Source organism: Macaca nemestrina, chromosome 6, assembly GCF_043159975.1.
Source record: "Macaca nemestrina isolate mMacNem1 chromosome 6, mMacNem.hap1, whole genome shotgun sequence".
Classification (NCBI taxonomy): Eukaryota; Metazoa; Chordata; class Mammalia; order Primates; family Cercopithecidae; genus Macaca; species Macaca nemestrina.
In genome coordinates this window covers 144,741,428-144,763,956 of record NC_092130.1, presented here as the reverse complement: position 1 = coordinate 144,763,956, position 22,529 = coordinate 144,741,428, and the positions used below count along the sequence as shown (strand labels likewise).

Below are 22,529 nucleotides of genomic sequence, written 5' to 3'. Positions count from 1 at the left end.
AGGGCAGACTGTGGATGGGCAGCACAGGGACACTTAGAGGTGCAGGAGAAGCATCATTTCAGGCTAAGCTACAACTAGCCAGAGCAAAATTAAAAATTCATTTGTGTTTGCTTCCTGCTATCATGTTTTTCTCTGGAGGGATTGGGTTGTATCCCCCTCAGGGATATTTCTGAAGGAAGTTGGATAGCTTGGGCTATCCCAAAGTCTCTAAAAAGACTTTCCTTAGCACCAATGGCCTAATGAGGTTTTTACAAAGGCCACATTTGGCCAAGAGGTGGACGAATACAGCATATACAAGATTCTTTCCGTCAGCGACAGAATCCCAAATCAAACTAAAATAGGCACAAAATAAATGTGTTGTTTCACTCAACCAGAAAGAACGGGGACCTCAAGAGTGACTGGACTCAGAAATGTAGAGGATGCTTTCACATCTCTGTCCATTTCAATGCCCTGCTTCTGTCTGGATTGGCTCCATTCTCTCCCGCTAAATACGAGCTTCTGCAGACAGCTGCAGGCCTACATTATTCCAGTTAGTGACTCTGGAGGAAGCAGAGAGCGGCCGTCTTCCAGTGTCATACTGAAAATTTCAGGGGAGGGCTCTGAATAGGTCTGTTTTAGTCAGATATTCAGCCTCTAAACCAACCACCACAGCAAGTTTCATGGAATACTCAAACTGGCCAGACTGGGATGTGTATTTGCTTATGTGGATGTGGGTAGTCAAGCTCCCAGCAGTAAATAGATGGCTCACTCAGACTAAGGAACTTCAAAATCATTCAATGACAGGACTACTCACGAAGGTCTGCCAGCATCCAAGGAAGCCAGCCAAGGGGGTGCAGAATCTCAAGGCTGGAAAGCTCTTACCATCCTGAAGCCTGAGGGTCAAGGGGAAGGGGAAATTCCTGGAACGAGGAGAGGTGGCCATATGGAAAGCCTCCCTGACAGACAGATGCCGTGGCCTTCAGTAGAAAAGTGCAGCCAACTGTCCCCAAGCTGGCAGAGAAATCACTAGGAGAAAAAATATCTCTACCTCCCTCTTCTTCCTTCCTCCAGTACCCTGCCAAAGGTTTTCAATGATCAAACCCAAAGGGAAGCCAGAGAGAATGGGACCCCTTGATGCATCCATGCCAGCCAGGAAGGTGGAGAGAGTATCTGGAAGGGCAGTTAGAATATATGCTATAGAGTACTATGATTGACATTCCCAGCATGAATGTAGAATCTTGAGGAGAAGACTTACAAAGGAAAAGCAGGTTGCTCCTACCATAAAAAGTGAGAAAAGTGCTGAGCGGTTCAACATAACAAATGTCCATTACAAATTATAGGGAAGGAGCTGGTGCCCAGGGCCTGCGCACAGTAATTTTACAACCAGATGAAGGCTCTGAGATCCAAAAGACATCACTGCCAGGCAGAAGTCCATAGGGCTGGAAGACCTGACTCTGTCACCAATGCTCTGCCCATCAGAGCCCACTATAATCTCTCTCTCCTCTCAGTACCCACCCACTCACAGCAGAAGCCCTCTGGGCACTGCCATTTGTGCCACTGCATTACTTGATCTCTGTTTTTACATAGGCCTTAATTCCTCAACTAGGTTTAAAACTGGCATCCAGCCTAGGGATTCATACCAAACAGATGTTTCATAAATTTTGGCGATAAAACACTGCTGACTCTAGGCAGAGAAAAAGTGTGACTTTTTTTTCAGTTATTTGAGCTCTATGTCTACCCCCAGCCCTTTTTTTTTCCTCTCATTAAATAAATAATGCAAGATAGAGGATAAAATGGATCTGGTTTGGGGGCTGGTGAAATGGTGCAATCATTTTTAAAGGCCAGGCATGGTGGCTCATACATGTAATCCCAGCACTTTGTGGGACTGAGGCAGGTGGATCACCTGAGGTCAGGAGTTCGAGACCAGCCTGGCCAACATGGCAAAACCCTGTCTCTACTAAAAATACAAAAAGTAGCTGAGCTTGATGACACATGCCTGTAGTTCCAGCGACTCGGGAAGCTGAGGCAGGAGAATCGCTTGAACCCAGGAGGCAGAGGTTGCAGTGAGCTGAGATCATGCCAGTGCACTCCAGCCTGGGTTACAGAGGGAGACTCTGTCTCAAAAAATAATAATGGAGTGGGTTGAGGGTCAGGAGCAAGATGGCCAAATAGGAACAGCTCCAGCCTCCAGCTCCCAGCACGAGCGACACAGAAGACGGGTGATTTCTGCATTTTCAACTGAGGTACTGGGTTCATCTCACTGGGGAGTGCCGGACAATCAGTGCTGGTCAGCTGGTGCAGCCCAACCAGTGAGAGCTGAAGCACGGCGAGGCATCGCCTCACCTGGGAAGCGCAAAGGGGAAGAGAATCCCTTTTCCTAGCCAAGGGAAACTGAGACACACAACACCTGGAAAATCGGGTAACTCCCACCCTAATACTGTGCTTTACCAAGGGTCTTAGCAAATGGCACACCAGAAGATTATATCCCACACCTGACCCGGAGGGTCCCATGGCCATGAAGCCTCCCTCATTGCTAGCACAGCAGTCTGAGATCTAACTGCAAGGCAGCAGCAAGGCTGAGGGAGGGGCGCTGCCATTGCTGAGGCTTATGTTGGTAAACAAAGCCTCTGGGAAGCTTGAACTGGGTGGAGCCCATCACAGCTCAAGGAGGCCTGCCTGTCTCTGTAGACTCCACCTCTGGGTGGAGTCTGACAGCTGTCTGACAGCTTTGAAGAGAGCAGTGTATCTCCCAGCACGGAGGTTGAAATCTGAGAACGGACAGACTGCCTGCTCAAGTGGGTCCCTGACCCCTGAGTAGCCTAACTGGGAGACATCCCCCACTAGGTGCAGACCAACACCTCACACCTCACATGGCAGGGTACACCCCTGAGACGAAGCTTCCAGAGCAAGAATCAGACAGCAGCATGCGCTGTTCAGCAATATTCTATCTTCTGCAGCCTCCACTGCTGATACCCAGGCAAACAGGGTCTGGAGTGGACCTCAACCAATCTCCAACATACCTACAGCTGAGGGTCCTCACTGTTAGAAGATAAACGAACAAACAGAAAGGACACCCACACCAAAACCCCATCAGTACATCACCAGCATCAAAGACTAAAGGCAGATAAAACCACAAAGATGGGGAAAAAGCAGGGCAGAAAAACTGGAAATTCAAAAAATCAGAGCACATCTCCCCCTCCAAAGGAACGCAGCTCATCGCCAGCAACGGATCAAAGCTGGATGGAGAATGACTTTGATGAGTTGAGAGGAGAAGGCTTCAGTCGATCAAACTTCTCAGAGCTAAAGAAGGAACTATGTACCCAGCGCAAAGAAACTAAAAATCTTGAAAAAAGAGTGGAAGAATGGATAACTAGAATAATCAATGCAGAGAAGGCCATAAACAAACTGACAGAGATAAAAACCATGACATGAGAAATATGTGACAAATGCACAAGCTTCAGTAACCGACTTGATCAACTGGAAGAAAGAGTATCAAAGATTGAAGATCAAATGAATGAAATGAAGTGAGAAGAGAAGTCTAGAGAAAAAAAAAAGGAAAAAGAAATGAACAAAGCCTCCAAGAAATATGGGATTATGTCAAAAGACCAACTAAGTCTGATTGGTGTGCCTGAAAGTGATGGGGAAAATGGAACCAGGTTGGAAAACACTTCAGGATATCATCCAGGAGAATTTCCCCAGCCTAGTAAAGCAGGCCAACATTCAAATTCAGGAAATACAAACAACACCACAAAGATACTCCTCGAGAAGAGCAACTCCAAGACACATAATTGTCAGATTCACCCAAGTTGAAATGAAGGAAAAAATGTTAAGGGCAGGCAGAGAGAAAGGTCGGGTTACCCACAAAGGGAAGCCCATCAGACTAACAGCAGATCTCTAGGCAGAAACTCTACAAACCAGAAGAGAGTGGGGGCCAATATTCAACATTCTTAAAGAAAAGAATTTTCAACCCAGAATTTCATATCCAGCCAAACTAAGTTTCATCAGTGAAGGAGAAATAAAATCCTTTACAGACAAGCAAATGCTTAGAGATTTTGTCACCACCAGGCCTGCCCTACAAGAGATCCTGAAGGAAGCACTAAACATGGAAAGGAACAACCAGTACCAGCCATTGCAAAAACATGCCAAAGTGTAAAGACTATCGATGCTAGGAAGAAACTGCATCAACTAATGAGCAAAATAACCAGTTAATATCATAATGGCAGGATCAAGTTCACACATAACAATATTAACCTTAAATGTAAATGAACTAAATGGTCCAATTAAAAGGCACAGACTGGCAAATTGGATAAAGAGTCAAGACCCATCAGTTTGCCGTATTCAGGAGACCCATCTCACAGGCAGAGACACACATAGGCTCAAAATAAAGGGATGGAGGAAGATCTACCAAGCAAATGGAGAACAAAAAAAAGCAGGGGTTGCAATACTAGTCTCTGATAAAACAGACTTTAAACCATCAAAGATCAAAAGAGACAACGAAGGCCATTACATAATGGTAAAGGGATCAATTCATCAGGAAGAGCAAACTATCCTAAGTATATATGCGCCCAATACAGGAGGACCCAGATTCATAAAACAAGTCCCTAGAGACCCACAAAGAAACTTCGACTCCCACACAATAATAATGAGAGACTTCAACACCCCACTGTCAACATTAGACAGATCAACGAGACAGAAAGTTAAAAAGGATATCCAGGAATTGAACTCAACTCTGCACCAAGTGGACCTAATAGACATCTACAGAACTCTCCACCCCAAATCAACAGAATATACATTCTTCTCAGCACCCCATCACACTTATTCCAAAATTGACCACATAGTTGGAAGTAAAACACTCCTCAGCAAATGCAAAAGAACAGAAATTATAACAAACTGTCTCTCAGACCACAGTGCAATCAAACTAGAACTCAGGACTAAGAAAATCAATCAAAACCGCTCAACTACATGGAAACTGAATAACCTGTTCCTGAATGACTACTGGGTACATAACGAAATGAAGGCAGAAATAAAGATGTTCTTTGAAACCAATGAGAACAAAGATACAACATACCAGAATCTCTGGGACACATTTAAAGCAGTTTGTAGAGGGAAATTTATAGCACTAAATGCCCACAAGAGAAAGCAGGAAAGATCTAAAATTGACACCCTAACATCACAATTAAAAGAACTAGAGAAGCAAGAGCAAACACATTCAAAAGCTAGCAGAAGACAAGAAATAAGTAAGATCACAGCAGAACTGAAGGAGATGGAGACACAAAAAACCCTCCAAAAAATCAATGAATACAGGAGCTGGTTTTTTGAAAAGATCAACAAAATTAATTGATAGACCACTAGCAAGACTAATAAAGAAGAAAAGAGAGAAGAATAAAATAGATACAATAAAAAATGATACAGGGGATATCATCACCAACCCCACAGAAATACAAACTACCATCAGAGAATACTATAAACACCTCTACGCAAATAAATTAGAAAACCTAGAAGAAATGGATAATTTCCTGGACACTTACACTCTCCCAAGACTAAAACAGGAAGAAGTTGAATCCCTGAATAGACCAATAGCAGGCTCTGAAATTGAGGCAATAATTAATAGCCTACCAACCAAAGAAAGTGCAGGACCAGTCGGATTCACAGCGGAATTCTACTGGAGGTACAAGGAGTAGCTGGTACCATTCCTTCTGAAACTATTCCAATCAATAGAAAAAGAGGGAATCCTCCCTAACTCATTTTATGAGGCCAACATCATCCTGATACCAAAGCCTGGAAGAGATACAACAAAAAAAGAGAATTTTAGACCAATATCCCTGATGAACATCAATGCAAAAATCCTCAATAAAATACTGGCAAACTGAATCCAGCAGCACATCAAAAAGCTTATCCACCATGATCAAGTGGGCTTCATCCCAGGGATGCAAGGCTGGTTCAACATTCGCAAATCAATAAACATAATCCAGCATATAAACAGAACCAAAGACAAAAACCACATGATTATCTCAATAGACGCAGAAAAGGCCTTTGACAAAATTCAACAGCCCTTCATGCTAAAAACTCTCAATAAATTTGGTATTGATGGGCGGCGGGTGCCTGTAGTCCCGGCTACTGGAGAGGCTGAGGTAGGAGAATGGTGGGAACCCAGGAGGCGGAGCGTGCAGTGAGCTGAGATCCGGCCACAGCACTCCAGCCTGGGCGACAGAGCGAGACTCCGTCTCAAAAAAAAAAAAAAAAAAAATTTGGTATTGATGGAACATATCTCAAAATAATAAGAGCTATTTATGACAAACCCACAGCCAATATCATACTGAATGGGCAAAAACTGGAAGCATTCCCTTTGAAAACTGGCAAAAGACAGGGATGCCCTCTCTCACCACTCCTATTCAACATAGTGTTGGAAGTTCTGGCCAGGGCAATCAGGCAAGAGAAAGAAAGAAAGGGTATTCAGCTAGGAAAAGAAGTCAAATTGTCCTTGTTTGCAGATGACATGACTGTATATTTAGAAAACCCCATCATCTCAGCCCAAAATCTCCTTAAGCTGATAAGCAACTTCAGCAAAGTCTCAGGATACAAAATTAATGTGCAAAAATCACAAGCATTCTTATACACCAGTAACAGACAAACAGAGAGCCAAATGATGAATGAACTTCCATTCACAATTGCTTCAAAGAGAATAAAATACCTAGGAATCCAACTGACAAGGGATGTAAAGGACCTCTTCAGGGAGAACTACAAACCACTGCTCAGTGAAATAAAAGAGGACACAAATAGAAGAACATTCCATGCTCATGGATAGGAAGAATCAATATCATGAAAATGACCATATTGCCCAAGGTAATTTATAGATTCAGTGCCATTCCCATCAAGCTACTGATGACTTTCTTTGCAGAATTGGAAAAAACTGCTTTAAAGTTCATATGGAACCAAAAAAGAGCCCACATTGCCAAGACAATCCTAAGTCAAAAGAACAAAGCTAGAGGCATCACGTTACCTGACTTCAAACTATACTACAAGTCTACAGTAACCAAAACAGCATGGTACTGGTACCAAAACAGAGATATAGACCAATGGAACAGAACAGAGCCCTCAGAAATAATGCCACACATCTACAGCCATCTGATCTTTGACAAACCTGACAAAAACAAGAAATGAGGAAAGGATTCCCTATTTAATAAATGGTGCCGGGAAAATTGGCTAGCCATAAGTAGAAAGTTGAAATTGGATCCTTCCCTTACTCCTTATACGAAAATTAATTCAAGATGGATTACAGACTTAAATGTTAGACCTAATATCATAAAAGCCCTAGAAGAAAACCTAGGTAATACCATTCAGGACATAGGCATGGGCAAAGACTTCATGTCTAAAACACCAAAAGCAACGGCAACAAAAGCCAAAATTGACAAATGGGATCTCATTAAACTAAAGAGCTTCTGCACAGCAAAAGAAACTATCATCAGAGTGAACAGGCAACCTACAGAATGGGAGAAAATTTTTGCAATCTACTCATCTGACAAAGGGCTAATATCCAGAACCCAGAAAGAACTCAAACAAATTTACGAGAAAAAAACAAACAACCCCATCAAAAAGTGGGCAAAGGATATGAACAGACATTTCTCAAAAGAAGACATTCATACAGCCAACAGTTACATGAAAAAATGCTCATAATCACTGGCCATCAGAGAAATGCAAATCAAAACCACAATGAGATACCATCTCACACCACTTAGAATGGCAATCATTAAAAAGTCAGGAAACAACAGGTGCTGGAGAGGATGTGGAGAAATAGGAACACTTTTACACTCTTGGTGGGATTGTAAACTAGTTCAACCATTATGGAAAACAGTATGGCGATTCCTCAAGGATCTAGAACTAGAAATACCATATGACCCAGCCATCCCATTACTGGGTATATACCCAAAGGATTATAAATCATGCTGCTATAAAGACACATGCACACATTATGTTTATTGAGGCACTGTTCACAATAGCAAGGACTTGGAATCAACCCAAATGTCCATCAGTGACAGACAGGATTAAGAAAATGTGGCACATATACACCATGGAATACTATGCAGCCATAAAAAGGGATGAGTTCCCTACAAAGGACACGGATGCAGCTGGAAACCATCATTCTCAGCAAACTATCACAAGAACAGAAAACCAAACACCACATGTTCTCACTCATAGGTGGGAACTGAACAATGAGATCACTTGGACTCTGGAAGGGGAACATCACACACTAGGGCCTATTATGGGGAGCGGAGAGTGGGAGGGATGCCACTGGGAGTTATACCTGATGTAAATGATGAGTTCATGGGTGCTGATGAGTTGATGGGTGCAGCACACCAACATGGCACAAGTATACATATGTAATAAACCTGCACGTTATGCACATGTACCCTAGAACTTAAAGTATAATAAAATAATAATAATAATAATATCGATAAAAATTTTAAAAATTAAAAATCTGTGTCCTGGACACAGGGAACCAAGGCAGTGGCCCAGCCCCAGTAAACTGTGTGGCTTACAAGGCCTGTCATTCACTCTCTCTGGATCTTGGATTCTCTTCCCTACTAATTGAGATGCGTCAGTGACTTACCAGCCTCAGTGCTATTGATACTCTGGGCTGCATAATTCTTTCACGGGGTCAGGGACTGCCTGTGCATTGTAAGGTGCTTAGCCACATTCCTGGCCTCTACCCAGTAGATGCCAGCAGCAACCTCCACCCCCTCCCCACCAAGTATGACAAACAAAAAAGTCTCCAGAGATTGCCAAAACTGCCCTGGGAACAAAATTATACCTCCTTCTCCTCTTGAAAACCACTGGGCTAGATGGCTTCTGACCTGTTGAAATAAAGGCTTGGTTTCATGTTTTTGAGACTGAAAATAACAAGGACAAATACAAGACAGAAATTTACTTTTCTCTTATATCAAAGTCGGTGATGATAAGGCAGCTCTTCTCTGTGAAGTTATTAAGGACCCAGACCTCTTTTATCTTGTTGTTTTGCCATCCACAGGGTTTTCTCTAGGCTGGTCCATGTTGGTCTGCCACTGCATCCAATCAACAGGATGGAAGAAAGGGGAGAGGGATAAGTAGGTTCACGTAATCACTGTCATCTCATTGGCCAGAATTTAGTCACATGGCCATATCTAACTACAAAGGAGACTGGGAAAGATAGTCTTTCTAATGGGCTGCATGAGCCCAGCTTAATTCATTTAAAATCACAACTTGGACTGTTCTTCACCTACTTTTTTTTTTTTTTTTTTTGGTTGGTGGGGGAAAATGTTTGGGAAATGTGTCCTCAGCGAATTTGGGGAGGTGGGAATTCAGTTCTCTCCATGCTCTTTATTTCCTTCCCTTCCTCAAACCTCAGAGCCTCCAAGGCCCAGCTGTCTGTATCATAGATAGAATTCCAGCCGCCTGACAGATCCGTCCAAAAAGCTCAGAGCTGGTTGTCTTCATACTGAGAAAAAATTCTGAAGGTCAGCTCTCAGTATTTTAGTAGTTGCAGAGAGAACTACATTCTGCCGAGGGCTCTGGGAGTGAACCTGAAGCCATGTTTAAAGAGGCTTGTGTGAAAAGAGAGATGTAAGAGATTTGAAGATCACAGCGAGCCCTGAAGAGTCAGATTCTGCCCAGAATCGGATGACTTCTGATAGCAGTGGCGGGAGCGTCCAGAGGCAAGGGGAGAAGCGAAACTTTTTGCATCTCTTAGTGTGGCGTCTTTAGCTTTGCCTCTAAAATTGCTCATTTATTAATCTACTTAATACATAATTTTATTAATAAACTCACAAATTCAATTGTTTTCTCTTCTAGATTGGAATGTCATGTATGTTAGACTGTTTCTCCTCTGCTAGCTGATAATAGCGCAGCAGAGATAAGGTTTAAAATCCCCAATACTCTGCATTTAATAGTAGAGTTATCCCTCAATATCCGCAGGAAATTGGCTCCAGGACTTTCTGTGGATACCCATACCCGAGGATGTTCAAGTCTCTGGTATAAAATGGCATAGTATTTGCGTACAACCTATGTGCATTCTCTTGTACAGTTTAAATCATCTCTAGATTACTTATAATACCTAATACAATGTAAATGCTATGTAAATAGTTGTTACACTGTGTTGTTTAGAAAATAATGACCAGGAAAAAAGTCCGTCCATGTTCAGGACAGATGCAATTTTTTTCAAATATTTTTATTCACGTTTGGGTGAATCCACAGATGTGGAAGGCCAACTGTACTTATTACATGTGTAGTTCATTATACAGTATATGTAACTATCTAATTATACAACATATAATTATCCACTGCAACATATAGTTACCTATTATAATATATAATTACATAACATTTTACAGATAAGCTGTAAAAGAAAAAACATAAACTGTAGGAAACCAAGAACACTCAATATAGGAAAGAGAGTGCTAAATTGAACTACGCTTGATTCTTAGTTCAAGAAAGTCAGGATGGGTGAGATTGTGTTTTTCTCTGTTACATAACAAAATTGGCCTTCTAAGTTAGAGTTTGTTAATTCTCAAGCATTTAATTTCATGCATTTTCAGTAGACTATTGGCTATAATTACTGTAATTTTTAAATTTTTTATTGTGAAGTATCATACGCATGCAGAAAAGTACACTAGTATGTATATGAATTATCATAAATGAAAAATATAAACAAATTACTATGAAGTGAACACTCATCTGTCCATCTCCGCAGGATAAGAAATGAAAAACACTACCACTGCTCAAAAGCCCCCTCATGCCCTTTCCCAATTACCACTCTATTCCTTCCTCAAAAGATAAACACTGTGCTTACTTAACAGTATAATTTCATTTTGCCTGTTTTTTAACTTTATATAAGTAGAATCATACCTTCTTCTTCTTCTCCTTCTCCTTCTCCTCCTCCTTTTTTTCCGAGATGGAATCTCGCTCTGTCACCCAGGCTGGACTCCACCTCCCGGGTTCAAGTAATTCTCCTGCTCCAGGTTCCTGAGTAGCTGTGACTACAGCCCCCGGCCCACCCCAACCACTCCTGGCTAATTTTTTATATTTTTAGTAGAGACAGAGTTTCACCATGTTGGCCAGGCTGGTCTCGAACTCCTGACCTCAAGTGATCTGCCCACCTTGGCCCCCCAAAGCTCTGGGATTACAGATGTGAGTCACTGCACCTGGCCAAATCATGCATTTTCTTAAAGCATTCTTAGAGGAAAACATTGGGTGCTCGTGTTTACCATTGAGTCAATAAGATGGGATATTTTAAATAGGGACTGCCTTGAAATTTAGAACATAGAGTAAGTGAAATTTTGTCTCTTTATGAAAAATGTCTATCTCTAGATAGACTTATTCCACCAGAAAAAAGAGCAAGGCTGTGACTGCTCAGTTTAAGAGATCTAGAAGCTTTTTCTAGGAGGCAGCAACTTGTCCCCAAATAAAATAGTTATGTTCTCTTTGACAAGAACGCAGAAAGTTCCCACAGTCAATCACACACTAACAGATGGGATTTAGTGACTGGGGAAAAAAAGCATGCAAATAAAACTTCAAAGAGACAGAAAGATTGAAGAAAGAGAAAGATAAGATTTTGCCTTATTTATTTTAGAAGTGGTTGTTAAATAAAGTCACTCATAATACATTTGTCTTTCTGTTTTGTTTATAGATCACGGTAACTACTTGAGACCGGGCACGGTGACTCATGCCTGTAATCCCAGCACTTTGGAACGCTGAGGGAGGGAGATCACTTGAGGTCAGGAGTTCAAGACCAGCCTGGCCAACGTGGTGAAACCCTGTCTCTACTAAAAATATAAAAATTAGCTGGGCTTGGTGTCTCATATCTGTAATCCCAACTACTCGGGAGGCTGAGGCAGGAGAATCTCTTGACTCCAGGAGGCAGAGGTTGCAGTGAGCAGAGATCAAGCCACTGCATTCTAACCTGGGCAACAGAGGGAGACTCCTTCTCAAAAAAAAAAAAAAAATAATAATAATAATAATAATAATAATAACTACTTGAACCAGGAAAGGGAAGAAGAAAATGGAAAATTAAAGAATTAGAGTTTACATTTATCAGTTTTTGCTAAATTTTGTTGTGTAACAACCAACCTCTAAACATCAATAGCCTAAAGCAATAAAGGCTTTTGCCTTACTTATATTACTTCAGCTACAGTGAGCTGCCACTGTGTTCCACATGTCTTTTTCTTCCATAACACAAGCTTAAGAAGCAGTTTGATCTGGGATATATCATTCCTAAGGCAGAGGAAAAAGAAAAAGAGATGGCAGAGCTACTCAGTGACTACTAAAACTTCTGCTTGGCCCTGACATGTGTCACTTGCTGCTTAGATTTCATTAACAAAGCAAGTCACTTGGCCAAGCTTGACATTAGTTGACATTAGTCCTTTCTAGAGACAGCAGATCATTAGAACAGTGCAGACTATTACAGGAGTCATTTTCAAATGAAGATCAGTCAGAAATTATAATACAAAGATCAGGGTGAAAGGGAAGTAGTTCCCCAAAATTCAACGTGCACAATCAGAATCTACCCATTTGTAGATTACCCATTCATGTAAGAAAATCCACTAAATAATTCATAATATATGCCTCAGATATGTTAGAAGCCCATATAGTTCATAAAAGAACAGTGGCTTCTTTAGGAAGCATCTTTCACTCTGTGCACTGGATTTCCAATACATTGTTTTGTTCTCTGGAAGAGTGTGAAGAATTCTCAGATGAAAGGAAGAGCCGTAGCCTAATCCCTGCTTTGTACCCAGAAGCCTCTGCTTACAGCCTGGATTTTCAGTATCTCTTCTGTTCTATAATCCTCCTCTATATGGACTCCTGTGAGGATATAAATTATCTATCTTCAGCCATAAGTTTTCTGTGATGTATTTTCAGAAATTTCACAGTGTCTATCCTTGCTGACAACATAAATCCTTTCTTCATACTGAAAAGACCAGAAAACAATTCTGTTTCTTTAGACGGTTCTTTGCTCTACAACTTCCTCATTTAAACAGCACTTCCTTAGCCTTGTAGAATTTGTTTTGTTGAAGTGTTTTCTTTCTTTTTGAAATAAGCATTTTTTCATCTAATTTTGAATGATTCCGGCTGCTGGATTACCTATCTTGAAAGTGAGTCAGGAGACTTGTTGGTTTGGGGGGACTAGAGAAGCAAGTGGATTTCAATTTTTCAAAATGCAAGTCTGACACCTTCTGGAAAGCATGTGACTATTACACCCACAAGTTAGTTCCCTTGCTCCACTATTCAGAAGACCAGGGGTACATGAAGTTAGATGGGGAAAATCTTGCATTTTTATTTCCATAAACTGCTGTTTAGGATTTTCTTCAATTATGAATACGGACAACTAACCATAGTAGTAGTATTAGTAATGTTGTCAACAGTAGAAATTATAGATTTTTAAAATTACATTATAGTTATTGCAGATATCAAAAAATATTGTTTCCACTCACCATTAATTTGAAATTCTGATAGATCTGTCATTAGATCTCGTTATTTAATGAGTTAGTATAAAACACGTACATTAGTATTTCATACATTTGCTATTTTAACCTTATGACTTTTGAATATTTCAGTATAATTGGTTTTCTTTGAAATTCTATGTATATTATTAATATTTTGCACATTTAAAGAATATTTTGAGAAGTTGTCTATAATTTACAACCAAACAGCTACAGGTTTATGGTACAAAAAAGATTAAGAATGCTTGTTCTAGATGCATCTAAAAGGGATAAAGGAGGACAAAAGAATATAATATAGAACTGCATCTCTCTTTCACAAAAATAATTATTTTTAGTTCTTGTGTATAGAGTTAAATGGCAAGAGTATTTTAGCATAAAATAATGTTTTGGTATTATATTAATCATTAATGTACAAAGCTTGTCTTTCCTTTTTCTTCTCATGAAAATGGATCCCAAAACTGTGTCAAGGAAGCTACCCCTTCTTCCTCCACTCCCCTCCCTCTACCCCACACCACAAAGTAAAGTTTTTTAAAAATGTCTTTTTTAAACTATGAAGTTCGTTTTTAATTTTTATATCAGGTAATAGTTCCTGGACACTGAATTGCAATTGACAAAGGGAATAAGAAAAGACTAGCGAATTTCCCATCATCCATTAAAATGCTTCTACATTAGGAACAGCAGAAACACACCTGAGCTCTATGGTGTTCCTGGGCGAGCAAGGGGGCCACTGCTGAGCACTGGAGTCTGTGTGTGGAGCTGCTTATTTTACAAGTGGACTGGAGAGTCGGCTCCAAGTGTGTGGCATATGCTCTGAGGGAGCACAAGATCATCCAGCAGGAAGCAGAAAGAAAAAATTGGAACTTCTGTTTCTGTTTATCTAAAATTTGAAAACCAACCAATTTTACCAGTATTTCTCACACATTCTTTCTGTACGTCAGCAGGTCAGGATCCTACGAGAGGCGTGAGGCATCCTCAGGGAGGTGTGGAACTTCCACAAAGCAGTGGGGCTGGCAGCCAACCTTCATCCTTCCTCTGCTTTGGAGCTGCTGAGACATTTGCAGTTTTTGTGCACCTAGTTAAGAGACTCCACAAATGCATTATCTTGTTTTAACTAAGCTTGTCTTCACAAAGTGGAGTTCCGCATGGAACTGTGGGTTGAAGATAATATTTGCAATGATGCGATCTCATAAACTTACAAAAATACCATGGTTACTCCCAATGTGACCCTTTCAGAAACAATACAAAGAAAAAAAATGACCAACTCATCACATCTAATAATTAATTGAATGTCCTAAAATGGAAATGATCAAGATGATTTAATATACGGATTGATAAATGTTGTTGCTAATGATGACCTTGCCTGCAGTGCATATTGTTCCTTGAGAAGTTAGTTAATAGTAGCCGTACATATAAAGAACTTATATATATGTAAGTTCAAATATTATTTACTAAGAAAAATATGTTATCAAAAGAGTTTGAATAGTACTATTATAAAGCTCCAAGAATAAAGTTTTTGAACCAAACTATGAATTTAAAAGGTCTGTTGTGAGTTCAGAATCATTAGAAGAGGGAGTGCCATGTTGGCCAAAGTGTGTTTTGCTGGCCCAGGATTTTAAATCTAACAATAATGTGGAACAGCGAGAAGACATTGTTTGTTGAAATGGACATTAGGGTATTGTGGACTGAGTGTATTTATCCATCTCTGCCTGTCTCCCCAGTTAGATTGTGGACCTTATGCTGCCAAGAATTGTGTCTATTAGTCCCACATTCCAAGCTGCTGCCTGGAATCAGTAGGTGCTCAGAAAACATTTGCTGGGCTTATGGATTCAAAGAAACAAATAACTAAGGGGAATTTGACCTTTGGTTTATAGCACAACTTCTCTTTGCCCCTTAGCATTTCCCAGCGATGGGAAGTTATTCCTAGTTGGAAAGCAGAATCCAAATGACAGCATCAGGAGCTTGAGCTGACAGAAAGCATCAGCTCCCAGAGAGCTGGAAGTCCTTCCCCACCCTGGGCCTGCATTAGCCTTTCCACATTGTGCTATATTACACCAACTACAATTTCATGCCATATTTGTGTTGCTGATTGTCTACCACTATTATTTGGGGAGTTCCTGGTGGGGAGACACAGTGTCTTACTCATCCTTATTTTCCTGATGGCTAGAACAATGCCAGACACAGAAGAAAGCAGCAGGGAGCAAATGCATATGAGCACCTGCTCAGCGCCAGGCGCTTGACATGTGCTATCTATTCGATTATCACACTAACCTTACAACGGTTAAATTACATTCCCATGGCCACACAGTTTAAGTAAGGGATCCAGGATTTTGAGTCCAGGTTTGATTCCAAGTCCAGGACTCTTTCCACTCCCCCATATTATGTCAATAAATGTGGGATACATAAAGTGATTGATTAACTAACATAACCTCTTCATTGTGGCTCTCAAATGGTAGCCACACAAATGTGGCTCCCTGCCACGTAGTGGAGCCCACTTCATTTTCAAGAGCCTTAATCGTCAACTTCCTTTCATTGATCTAAACTCTGCTTCCCTACAACTTCTACTTACTGCTCCTTGTTCTTCTCCAGAGCCACATGGGATAACTAATGCCCCTTCCACAAAATCATCCCTTGGCTTCTGAAGACAGTCACTATGTGTCTACCCCTCACCAAGTAGCTGTTTTTCCATGCCATCATTACCAATTGGCTTGCAGGAAGCAAAAAGGAAGCCTGATTTTAATCTTTTAATTGTGGATCCTTTGCCATGAGCTGTGTACCTTATCTAGACAGAAGGTTCCTGAATTTATCCTCAGCTAGACCCAAATGGGATATGCCTTCCTGGTGCTCCGTTATGCATCAAAACACGGCAGTGAACACCCAACTGGCCATTGCTTTTTCCCTTGTGTCTGTTCACCTATGCTGGCAAGCACGGGTTGCAGGCCTGGGGAAGGTGAGTGATTCACCAGGTGTGTCTGGATGGGCTCTATGGAAAGTACCTTTAGCAGCTTCTCTCAAAGTGCGGTCAGGGACCACCTGCATCAGAATCAGTGGAAGTCTGTGTTAAAATGCAAATTCCTGGCCCCACCCTAGAACACCTAGATCAGAATTCCTAGGATAAGACCTGGAATCCTTACTTTTAAATGAGCAATGATTCAGCAATGATTCAGCAATGATTCTGATGCACACTCGAGCTTGGGAGGCTCTGGACTAAAGCAGGCCATGACTAAGTGGCCTGGCAGTTGCCATGTGGATAGTGAAATCCACATTGGTGGATGGCAACTAGAGTCAGTTCACATAAATAAGAAATATTTTTAAATGAAATGGGATTGTCTGTACTTATGTAATGTAAGAAAAGCAAAAGGTTCTGGCAAGGAAGCTTAGCAGCAATCACATAGGAAACCATGATTTAAAAAAAAAAAAGGATCCTGTAGTTAGCAGGGCTGGCCTAGGCAATGTAAATAAGTGGACACTTGTAACAGCCCCTTTTAAAGGTTCTGAAAATTCCTCTGAGACTCTCTAGTGGTGATTTATAAAGGAGTGAGGTGATTGCAACCAATAGATTTTATTTGATTTGGAAGAACACATGGCTAAGATGGAAGATGAATTCCTAATGTTAGCTTGGACCCATCTGAGGGCTGTGTTGACAAGGGACAAAGTAGTCTCTTCCAAACTCAGTGTCTCCTATGGGGCTTTCACTGAGACCCAGTGAGTTGAGTCCTCGGTGTCTCTGAAGGATTTCTGAAATAAAATAACCCTTCATCCCCACTCCCAAACTCTTTTATTAAAAGAAAAGATTTTTTAATATAAATTGAATAAACCCCGAAATCCCATATGGCTCAGGTGATACTTAGATGCCTTCAGAAACATCCGGGAACCAAAAGTAATAAAAAGAAATTCCATTTTTTACTTTTGTTTTTTAAAGAAATTAAGGCAGCGCTTTGAGAGGCTGAGACAGGTGGATCCTGAGGTCAGGAGATTGAGACCATCCTGGCTAATACAGTGAAACTTCATCTCTACTAAAAAATACAAAAAATTAGCTGGGCGTGGTGGCTGGCGCCTGTAGTCCCAGCTACTCGGGAGGCTGAGGCAGGAGAATGTCGTGAACCCGGGAGGCGAAGCTTGCAGTGAGCCGAGATCGCGTCACTGCACTCCAGCCTGGGTGACAGTGAGAGACTCTGTCTCAAAAAAAAAAAAAAAGAAAGAAAAAAAAGAAAAGAAATTAAGGGAGATTCCATTTCTGTCACTAAGTACTACTTAAAATCCTCTCTCCCCTTGTTCTTTCTCTCTCACACCTCTTAGCTGCCCAAAGCCTCTTCTCCACACTCTGACTCAGTTTTCTCTGCAGAAAGCCTCTGGACTTACTGGGGCTGAAAGGTCACATGTAGGGGAAGGAACAGCAAGGCAAAAGCTCTTGTAGAAACCATAACTGATGCCTTGGGAATTCTGCTCTGAGAGCTGTTATGAGCCCTCCCTGGAATGTTTTTAGCTTCTCCGGGGGTCTTGCTGTTAGTGAGGTTGTTTCTGTCACTGACTTCTCTTCCTTCTCAGCCTCTATGGTCTTGCACCTGACTGAAATAAACAGAAGCCACTAGACAGGTCACTAAGAAGTTAGAAGTTCATGAACAAAACAGCTGGTGTATTTGAGCAAATATTTTATTCTTTTTTTTTTTTTTTTTTTTTTTTTTTTTGACGGTGTTCACTCTTGTTGCCCAGGCTGGAGTGCAATGGTGCAATCTTGGCTCACTGCAACCTCCACCTCCCTGTTCAAGCAATTCTCCTGCCTCGGCCTCCCGAGTAGCTGGGATTACAGGCACCAGCCACCACGCCCAGCTAACATGCCCAGCTAATTTTTGTATTTTTAGTAGAGTCAGGGTCTCACCCATATTGGCCAGGATGGTCTTGAACTTCGGGTGATGCACCTGCCTTGGCCTCCCAAAGTGCTGGGAATTACAGGTGTGAGCCACCACACCCGGCCACATTTTATTCTTTTAATTTCAATTGTTTTATTAAAACTCAGACCATCCTTATCTGGTGAACTGCTTGATCTGGTGAACTGCTTGAACAGCAGGCGAAGAGAAAATAGCAACCGATCAATAGATGCCAGTAGGCAGTCTCATTCCCAAACAAGATAAAAGACCATGGACTCTGAGCTCAAACCAAAATATTTACATGATATCTTGTTGAGGACATTCTCGGCAGTTTGGAGGGGACATTAGGGTGTAGACAACAAGAAAAATCACTGAAGGATGTTGGGAATGGCCTGGGCTAGAAAAGGATGAGCTAACGTGTTGGGTTAGGTTTCTCCAGCTCTGATTTCTTAAGCAGCCATTGGAATAAGAAAGTGGGCAAATTCCCAATAGGGGAGGACAATCCCCCTGATCCCAGCTCGTTGGGAAAAGGGCCTAACTCTGCTTCTCCCTTCCCATTCCCCAGCAGCAACATAAAAAAGCACAAAATGTCTCAGTGCCCTGGAATTTCTTCACTCAGATGACCCTGGGTGGATTTGCATCAAAAACACAGATTTATAAAACAGCAAATTATTTGTGAAAAATTCTTCACTTTAGAGGAAGAACTGTAGAGCATCACCACAGGATTATTCATGAATACATTTGAAAAATATGAATCTAGGTAAGAGATTCTGATATACCCATAGATTTTCAGGAACATATCTTCTGCATTAGAGAAACATTCTGCAAAAAATGTCCATCAGGCCCAAGCACTTTTAGCAGCTGAGTAGCCCATCTGGGAAACAACTCCGGAACCCCTTCAGACGAATCCGCTGAGGCTGGGTGACATGGCCATCCCTGAGCCCCTGCTAGCTCATTTGTGGGCAGTATTTTTCACAGATGCTCCCTCGCATGTAGCAATTTCCGGATATTTTTCAAATGGTTTTTATCCTGCCAGCTGGGCGCAGTGGAGGGACTATAGCTTGGAGAACTCAGCCGGATGGACCCATCAAAGACAGCTTGCCGGCCCGGTTGGGATTAGACTGCAATGTTTGCGCCTTGCCCTGAGGTTGGCACCTATCCCCTACCCTGTTGATTTCCATCCCCACTACTTCCACTTCCCTAGTCCTCTTGGCCTGTTATGAGACCACTAACCTGTCATCCTACCCCTATGAAAACCTCCTTCCCAGGTTCACATTAATGGACACCATTAATGTGCAGGCAATGTAATGGAGGGAGAACAATATTCTAAGAGTAGGAAAATGTGAGCTAGACCCAGTTCTGCCACTAATTAGCTCCATGGCCTTGGTCAAGTTGTGTAACTTCTCTGGGTCTCATTTTCCTTTCTGGTAAAATGAAGGGCCCCATCACTACTTTCAAGTAAGGCCTTTACCAAGTCATCCAACTTGTTCCAATAAGTCATACATCTGACAATGGCCCGTCCCTTCCCACCTCCTCTAATTATGTTTTCTGAAATATTTCAGAAAATTAGATTTTAGAAGGAAAGCTGTGTTCGTTGCACAAACCTACTTCAATAGGCTAGGGTTGAACATTAAAATTTGAAAGAAGACATGAATTCCCTTATTAATGCTGCTTAGGGGAAGAGGTTGAAGGAAGGCAGCTTCTATAAAAATCAATGGTGAACTGGAATTTATCACCTCTGTGTAAGTCTGACCTCTCAGGACTTTTCCTCTAGAGTCCCAGGATCCTGAGTAATGAATAATGAATCTAAACATGCCCTCCATGACCTTGAGGATATGCAAACATGAAATTTTGATAAAAGAATAAAAGAAAGAAGAAAAATTCTGGAAAGTTTAACTTTGTTTCTATTATCATACTCAAAATGAAAGTAATGTTTTCTCCAATTATAAAAATAATACAGAAATTGGAGACTACCAAAAAATATAAAGCAGAAAACAAAATCACTCATAGAGATAACCAGTGGTAATGTTATGGCTGTTTCCTTTTACCCTTTTTGATCTGGACACTATCAAAATAGTTTCCTTCATGATTTTGAAGCATCAGTCTTATTTTAAATTCTCCTGGCTCATAGAAATCTCTGAATCCCAGAGAATTCCAAGTACCAATACTACTTTTGGTTTCCTTTTCCATATTTCACTCTGACCCAAAATGAAAAATAATGCTGGCCGGGCGCGGTGGCTCACACCTGTAACCCCAGCACTTTGGGAGGCCAAGGCAGGTGGATCACCTGAAGTCAGGAGTTCAAGACCAGCCTGGGCAATATGGCAAAACCCCATCTCTACTAAAAATACAAAAAATTAGCTGGGCATGGTGGTACATGCCTGTAATTCCAACTACTCAGAAGGCTGAGGCAGGAGAATCGCTTGAACCCAGGAGGTGGAGGTTGCAGTGAGCCGAGATTGCGGCATTGCACTCCAGCCTGGGCAACAACAGCAAAATGCCGCCTCAGGAAAAAAGAAAAGAAAAGAAAAGAAAAATAATACTAACAGGTGACTATTTCAATATGTGGTAGAACTGGAACTCAATATGGAGGTTTGCTGCTGCTTAGCGTTTGTAAACACGCCTTTGTCTGTGTCTTTGTTTCAGTAGGGAGTACAAGGCACATTTTTAAAATATGCATTTTGCTCCTCTGTTTTAAATTTTTCAATGACTTCCTTTTGCCCTTTTGATAAAATTCACACTCCTCCAGAAGACTCACAGAGGCCATCGTAATTAGACTCCTGTTCCTCTCTCTGGTCTTGGCTTGCACCCCTTTCTCTCACTCTCTCTGCTCTAGAAATACTGGTCCTCTGCCCAGGTTATTCCTCTCCCTGTAGCATTCTTCCTCTTCCCATTGTCTGGCTAATTTCTCATTTATCCATCAGAACAGGTTTTTGATATGCCCCTACCTTGTATTCCTCCCGTATGAGCACATGTTGCATTTTATTGCTGTAATGTATTTCTTTATTTCTTGCCTTTCCGACTAAACTCTATATGCCCTGGGAGTAATGGCTATCTGTTTTGCTGTCCAGTGTACTCCCATCACTAAGCATGGGCTTTTTGCAAAGTGAGTATTCAATAAACACGTGTTGAATGTGTTAAAGAATAATAAATGAATGGCATTGTTAATTCACATTAACAAGAAAGCTTTTCAAGAGAATATATACACATATTATTGATATTATCTTTCACAGTGGGAGATTTTGTAAGTGGTCAGTACTGAAGAGAGAGAAATACACTTGTGCTGTTTTATAAAAAAGGGCAGTTGTTTTGGAAGTTGAGATTAAAACTTTTGTATAGCTTTTGTAACTGATGCTGCTACTTTTAAATTTCTCAAAAGTAGGCTAGGAACTACAGAGATGATCTGTGTCCCACAACCCCAGAGAGCACCATTCATATTGCGTTCTACCATATTACTCCATAGACAGCAGAAGCAACCTCTGGTATCAATACCACAAGGCCCTTAGTAGCACTAAAACCTGATAATGACAAGCCATATATGCAGCATATTTTCAGTGAGTAGACAAATGGAGAACTGAGGCTCAACTGAAAGCAGCAGGAAGTTCAAAGTTATTTATATTTAGTACATTAGACATTTTTGTATGGATGCAGCAACTGATTCTGTCTTTATAACAATAGGAAACGGCTCACATTCTCTGCAATAGTTCCTTACCTTCATGGGTGGGCAAGAGGATTCCTAGAAGAAAGTGGAGTAGTGAAGTTCAGTTATTATTAATGAGACATAGGATCTGTCTACATCCTGCATATGATGCAGCAGTCCACTTTTCAGCCAGACCAACTCTCTTACTGTCTTCCAGAAATGTAATAGGAAAGAGGGAAAGGATATCCCATATCCCAACTTCCTTAGGGAGGACAATTTAATCATTCTGTTATATTTCCGATAGCTATAATAATTTATAATGAGCTACATGTTATATGAAACTAAATCACAGTTCTGGTTTGTTTTATAAAAATGTAAAAAAAATTCTTTCTTTTATCATTATAGAAAAGAAAACTACAAAGAACCACACCTCAAGGAGAGACTTACCCCCTCCACATTCCTCTGAGACCCTATGACCATTCCTTTCATGCTCTGCTTAAGCTCTTCTTACCCACGCCATGCTTATTCCCAACTCCAACTCATCGCTCATGCTGACCAGAAGAAATTACTTTTCTT

At 41.1% G+C, this 22,529-nt stretch overlaps 1 long non-coding RNA gene across 1 annotated transcript in view; it reads left to right on the top strand.

The window, feature by feature from the left end:
- Positions 1-18,089, top strand: part of LOC105473075 (uncharacterized) — a 35,233-nt gene extending 17,144 nt beyond the window's left edge. The window contains exons 5-6 of the long non-coding RNA XR_011625073.1: positions 11,639-11,725; positions 14,390-18,089. This is a non-coding gene — a long non-coding RNA (uncharacterized lncRNA). The remainder of the gene's footprint in view (positions 1-11,638; positions 11,726-14,389) is intronic.
- The last annotated feature ends 4,440 nt before the right edge of the window (positions 18,090-22,529 follow it).